Raw genomic sequence first — 5,755 nt, 5'->3', positions numbered from 1 at the left:
TCATGTGCCAAGCTCACAGAGACATAGTACAACATGTGTAATACAATGTGAATTATGCTATTGTGATTCACCACATTCACCCCCTGTAAAAAAAAATCAAGTCCGGCGGGGGTGGTGGCTTACAGATTGAATCTGTCCGGTGGCCGAGTTGTCCGCTGTGATCGGCGGAGCACCGGGGTTGCAGCCCCTTCTGGTGGCTGGATGAGCAACGTCGGTTGGGGTACGATGGTGGACTCCGGAGGTGATTCCGCCCGAGCTTCGTACCCGCCTGGTTCAACTGGGGACTGGGGGCGCTGGGAGCTAGCTGGCGCGGGTGCGCAAAAATGATGTAGCGAACTGGTAGGTGCGGGGGCGTGGGGGGCGAGTTGGAAGGGACGTAGTGTGAGGGGTACCTGGGCGGTGGTAGTGGGGGGGTTGGATCCTGCAGGTGCTAGGTCCCGGAGGGATACAGTGTCCTGGCGGCCGTCAGGGAACTCTATGAAGGCGTACTGGGGATTCGAATGCAGTAGGAGCACTTTCTCTGTGAGTGAGTCAGTTTTGTGCGCCCTGGCGTGCTTCCGGAGGAGTACTGGGCCCGGTATCTTCAACCATGCCGGGAGCGAAACCCCCGTGGTAGCGCCCCTGGAAAAAATAAAGAGCCGCTCGTGAGGGGTCTGGTTGGTGGCTGTACATAAGAGGGACCTAATAGCATGGAGCGCGTCGGGGAGGACTTCTTGCCAATGGGAGATCGGGAGCTTCCTGGACCGGAGAGTCAGTAGGACGGTCTTCCAGACCGTCGCATTCTCCCTCTCCACCTGCCCGTTCCCTCTGGGGTTATAGCTGGTAGGCCTGCTCGAGGCAATGCCCTTGCCGAGCAGGTACTGACGCAGCTCGTTACTCATAAAGGACGAACCCCGGTCGCTGTGTACAAAGCTGGGGAAACCAAACAGGGTGAAGATACTATGCAGGGCCCTAATGACTGTGTGGGAGGTCATATCGGGGCACGGGATAGCAAAGGGAAAACGGGAGAACTCGTCTATGACGTTCAGGAAGTACACATTCCTATTAGTCGAGGGGAGTGGCCCTTTGAAATCGATAGGGCCTAGAAGCCTTGACCAGGTGGGCCCTGTCTGGTCTGTAGAAGTACGGTTTGCACTCCGCGCAGACCGGGCAATCCCTGGTGATGGCTTTTACCTCCTCGGTGGAGAAAGGCAGATTTCGGGCTTTAATGTAGTGGGCGAGCCGTTGCTCTGTGCGCTGGCACACGTCCCACGGGACAGGGCTTCTGGGGGCTTGTTGAGCTTCCCCGGTCAATACATAATATCGTATTTGTAGGTGGAGAGTTCAATCCTCCACCTCAGAATTTTGTCATTTTTAATTTTGCCCCTTTGCGAGTTGTCAAACATGAAGGCAACCGATCTTTGGTCGTTGATGAAGGTGAACCTTCTACCTGCGAGGTAGTGCCTCCAGTGACGTATAGCTTCCACAATGGCTTGTGCTTCCTTTTCGACTGAGGAGTGTCGAAGTTCCGAAGCGGAGAGGGTTTGGGAGAAAAATGCGACTGGTCTCCCTGCCTGATTTAGCGTGGCTGCAAGAACTACCTCTGAGGCATCGCTCTCAACCTGGAAAGGGACGGATTCATCCACCGCCCGCATGGCAGCCTTGACGATGTCCTCCTTGATGCAGTTGAAGGCCTGGCGAGCCTCAGCTGACAGGGGAACAAGTGTGGCCTTAAAGAGTGGCCGGGCTTTGTCCGCATATTGAGGGACCCACCGGGCATAATACGAAAAGAATCCCAAGGCCAATTTGAGGGCCCTGGGACAATGAGGGAGTGGGAGTTCTAAGAGGGGCGCATACGGTCCGGGTTGGGACCCAGGACTCCATTTTCCACGACATAGCCGAGGATGGCTAGTCTGGTTGTGCGGAAAACACATTTCTCCTTGTTGTATGTGAGGTTAAGCTTCTGGGCCGTCTGGAGAAATCGGTTGAGGTTGGCATCGTGGTCCTGCTGGTCATAGCCGCAGACGGTGACGTTATCCAAGTACGGAAACGTGGCCCGCAGCCCGTACTGGTCCACCATTCGATCCATTGCTCGTTGGAACACCGAAACCCCATTCGTGACGCCAAAGGGGACCCGGAGGAAGTGGAAGAGGCGGCCATCGGCCTCAAACACCGTGAAGTGGCGGTCCTCTGGGCGGATTGGGAGCTGGTGGTATGCAGACTTCAGATCCACCGTGGAAAAAATCCGATACTGGGCGATCTGATTCACCATGTCTGCAATCCTGGGGAGGGGGTACGCGTCGAGGAGCATAAACCGATTAATAGCCTGACTATAGTCTATGACCGTGCGGAATTTTTCCCCGGTCTTGACGACCACCACCTGAGCTCTCCAGGCACTGTTACTGGCCTCTATGATCCCCTCACATAAAAGCCTCCGGACCTCGGATCGAATGAACACCCTGTCCTGTAGGCTGTACTGCCTGCTGCTAGTGGCTACGGGTTTACAGTCCGGAGTGAGGTTGGCAAAGAGAGGAGGTGGGGGGGGGGATTCGCAGCGTGGCTAGGCTGCAGATAGTGAGTGGGGGTAGGGGTCCGCCGAAGCTGAGGGTGAGACTCTTGAAATTGCATTGAAAGTCGAGTCCCAGGACATATAGTTGGAAATTAGAGTAGCTAGCCCCTTGGATTGTTAGAGTTGTGACGTGCGCCCTTGGATATGGACAGAGTGGGAACCCGAAGCGAGGGAGATAGTTTGCCGTGCAGCGAAAACGGGGAGCGAACAGCGTCTTACCACATCTGGGTGTACGAAGCTCTCAGTGCTCCTGGAGTCGAAAAGGCATGGTGTACTGTACCCGTTGATTTGGACCGTCGTCATAGAGTTGTGGAGATGCTTAGGGCGCGATTGATCCAGTGTGACTGCGTTGAGTTGCGGGTAGTCAGCGGCTCGGTCGGCTGCGCTGGGATGGCCCCGCGATGAGTGCCCGCTGAGGTCGCAGTCTTCAATCGAGTTTTCTGAGTGTGGAGAGGATAGGGCCCAAGATGGCCGCCCCCATGGATCGCACGTGGCGGACGCCGAGGAAGATGGTGTCCAAGATGGTGGCCCCCATGAGTCGCCCGTGGTGGACCACGTGGTGGGGGTCCGCCAAGATGGCGCCCCCATGGATCGCACGCTGCGTTCCGGGGCCTGCGAGTGCGGAGGGCGATCACTTTGTGCCACTGGAGGTTTAGGGGCTGGGGCCTTCCTTGCCAGGCACACTCTGGCGTAGTGGCCTTTTCGCCCGCAGCTGCTGCAGGTCGCGTTGCGGGCCGGGCAGTGCTGACGTGTGTGCTGGGGCTGGCCATAAAAGTGGCAGGCTGGGGCAGCATGGTGACTGGGTGGCCGCGCAGCGCAGGCCTGGGGGAGTCGCTGGTCGGGGGCCCATGACAGGGTCGCACAGTCGGCAGGAAATGAGGTGAGGCTACGAAATGAGACCTCCATAGTTGTAGCGAGTTCAACAGTATCTTCTAAATTTAGGGCCCACTTCTCCAGCAGTCGCTGGCGCACGTAATTCGATCTAAGGCCTGCAACAAAGACATCGCGGACAGCAAGTTCTCTATGTTCTGCAGCAGTTACAGCCTGGGATAAAGCTTTTAAGTCTCCGAGGATTCTGTAGGGCGCTGGCGGCGAGTAGTAAAAACGTGGCGCGCGTAGACCTCATTGATAGGCCTCATGTACATTCTATCAAGTAGGGCCAGGGCCTCTGTATATGAGCCGGTACAGTTTAGCTGGATAGATATACGATGGCTCACCCTTGCGTGCAGTAGACTGAGTTTCTGCTCCTCCGTAGTTTCTGTGGTGCTTGCTTCAGCCAGGTAGGCCTTAAAACATCGGAGCCAATGCGAAAAGATTTATTTCGCCTCTGCATCCTGCTGGTCGAGTTCCAGACGATTAGGCTTGAGGGCTGATTCCATGGTCATTCCTTACTGTTTCTTAAGACGATTAAATTGATGAGACCATCAATTCACGCAACACGTGGTGAGAAGTGAACAGTGGTTTTAATCGTCTTACAACAGAGCCTGCCTGTGACAAGATGAACTCCAGATGAACTGGCAGGCAGGCTCTCAGCATCAACCTTTATACTTCTGGTTAGGGGGAGGAGCCGTGGGTGGAGCCAAGGGTGGAGCCCAGTACAAACTCCGTACACTCCCAGTGCATCTCCCTCTAGTGGCAGAGCAGCGCAACTGCTCATGTGCCGAGTTTATGGAGACATCGAACATGTGTAATAGTGTGAATTACGCTACTGTGATTCACCAGTCTCATCCTCTTCTTCAGGCTTTTTGTTCCTCATTGTCTTTTACCCACCAATTTCGACAGCATTTGTATCCATTTCCTTTCACCTTTATGAGTCACAAAGTATTTTTTAAAAAAAGATGCTCTCTCTCTAAATATATATTACATATAGCTAACATATGAATTGTTGGAATAACCACGAATCAGAAAATTGACAGTAGTGGACACCCTTGCGCTTCACAACTCTGCTAAAATTCGATGAATGTTGTCTTTGTATTGTCACCGTGTTGCACAGTAACGGATACGGAACAGAAATCAGAGTAACAGAGATACTGAGCATCAGAGATACAGAATAAGATTAACAAGAAATGCATGGCATCAGAGACACAGAGTAATACAAGAGAAATACAGAGGCACAAAGAAAGAGTAACAGATACAGAGTTACATAAATACAGGGGTACAGAGTATGCAAGAGTAACACATAGTTACAGAAATTCAGAAGTATAGAGTAAGACGTACAGAAATAGAGTAACACTGGGGGAGTTTACAGTCCCTAGCCCCTGCAGTGTTAGCTGGCTGCCTGCAGAGCTGTTCACTTCTCTTCGCTTCGCTCCCCGGGGTTGGCGGGCCCGATGTCCGGGCTACTGCGGCCTCTCCGCGGCTGTGGATCCGGCTCAGCCCCGGGATCCGGCTGGCAGGGGGAGTGGGTCTACCGACTCGAACGCGCCTCGACCTTCCATCCCTTTTCCAGCTGTCTTTCTGTGTTTCAGCGGAAAGACGAATCTGCATTTTTTTTCCTCAAACATATAAAATAAAATATTTATTTTTAGAAAGCGCGTTTGTAACAAAAGATTTGGATGCAATTCGGGCGAGAGGAAGAACGGTATTAATTTCGGCTGCTGAATAAGTAAAAAAAAAAGGAAGTGCGCCGCCCGGGAATCGAACCCGGGTCGCAAGAATGGGAATCTTGCATGATACCACTACACCAGCGGCGCTCTGGATGCAGTTTTGACACTACCCTATATAACAGTGAGTAACACTTAACGTCATTACTTTCCTGTTGTTTTGTCACAGACTACTGATTCTTGTCCACAATCCCTTCACCCGTGTTCATGTTCCATTGCAGCAACATTCTGGCCGAGAATGGCCTGAATTCAGCCAAACCCTCCAGGGCTCGAGTTACAGTGACTGAGGCAGAAACCCTGTCAAAACACAGAGAGTGAGGGGAGGATAGGGCGGCAGCCCCCCCAGCCTGACCCACTGATCTGAAATAAAAACATAAAGTGCAGGAAACACTCAGGGTTTATCTGGCAGTTCCCTTGTGCAGGAAGATAACAAAAGTTAAAAGTTTCAGGCGGATGGCGAAAGCTCTTCCTTTTTTTTAACACTAATGAGAGGAAAGGGATATGGTGGCAACAGGAGAGGTTGATGTAAAATAGAAGTAAACAGAAAGTGCTGGATACTCTCAGCAGGTCTGGCAGCGTCTGTGGCGACAGGAACAGTTAACAT

General features: G+C 53.0%; 1 non-coding gene across 1 annotated transcript; it reads right to left on the bottom strand.

The window, feature by feature from the left end:
• Positions 1 to 5,170: 5,170 nt before the first annotated feature.
• On the bottom strand, positions 5,171 to 5,241 carry trnag-ccc. Its single transcript has one exon. It is a non-coding gene; the product is annotated as a tRNA-Gly (tRNA).
• Positions 5,242 to 5,755: the final 514 nt, after the last annotated feature.

Source organism: Scyliorhinus canicula, chromosome 18 (assembly GCF_902713615.1).
Source record: "Scyliorhinus canicula chromosome 18, sScyCan1.1, whole genome shotgun sequence".
In the NCBI taxonomy this organism is placed as follows: domain Eukaryota; kingdom Metazoa; phylum Chordata; class Chondrichthyes; order Carcharhiniformes; family Scyliorhinidae; genus Scyliorhinus; species Scyliorhinus canicula.
The sequence above is the reverse complement of the archived record's forward strand: the minus strand, read 5'-3'. Positions and strand labels throughout refer to the sequence as shown.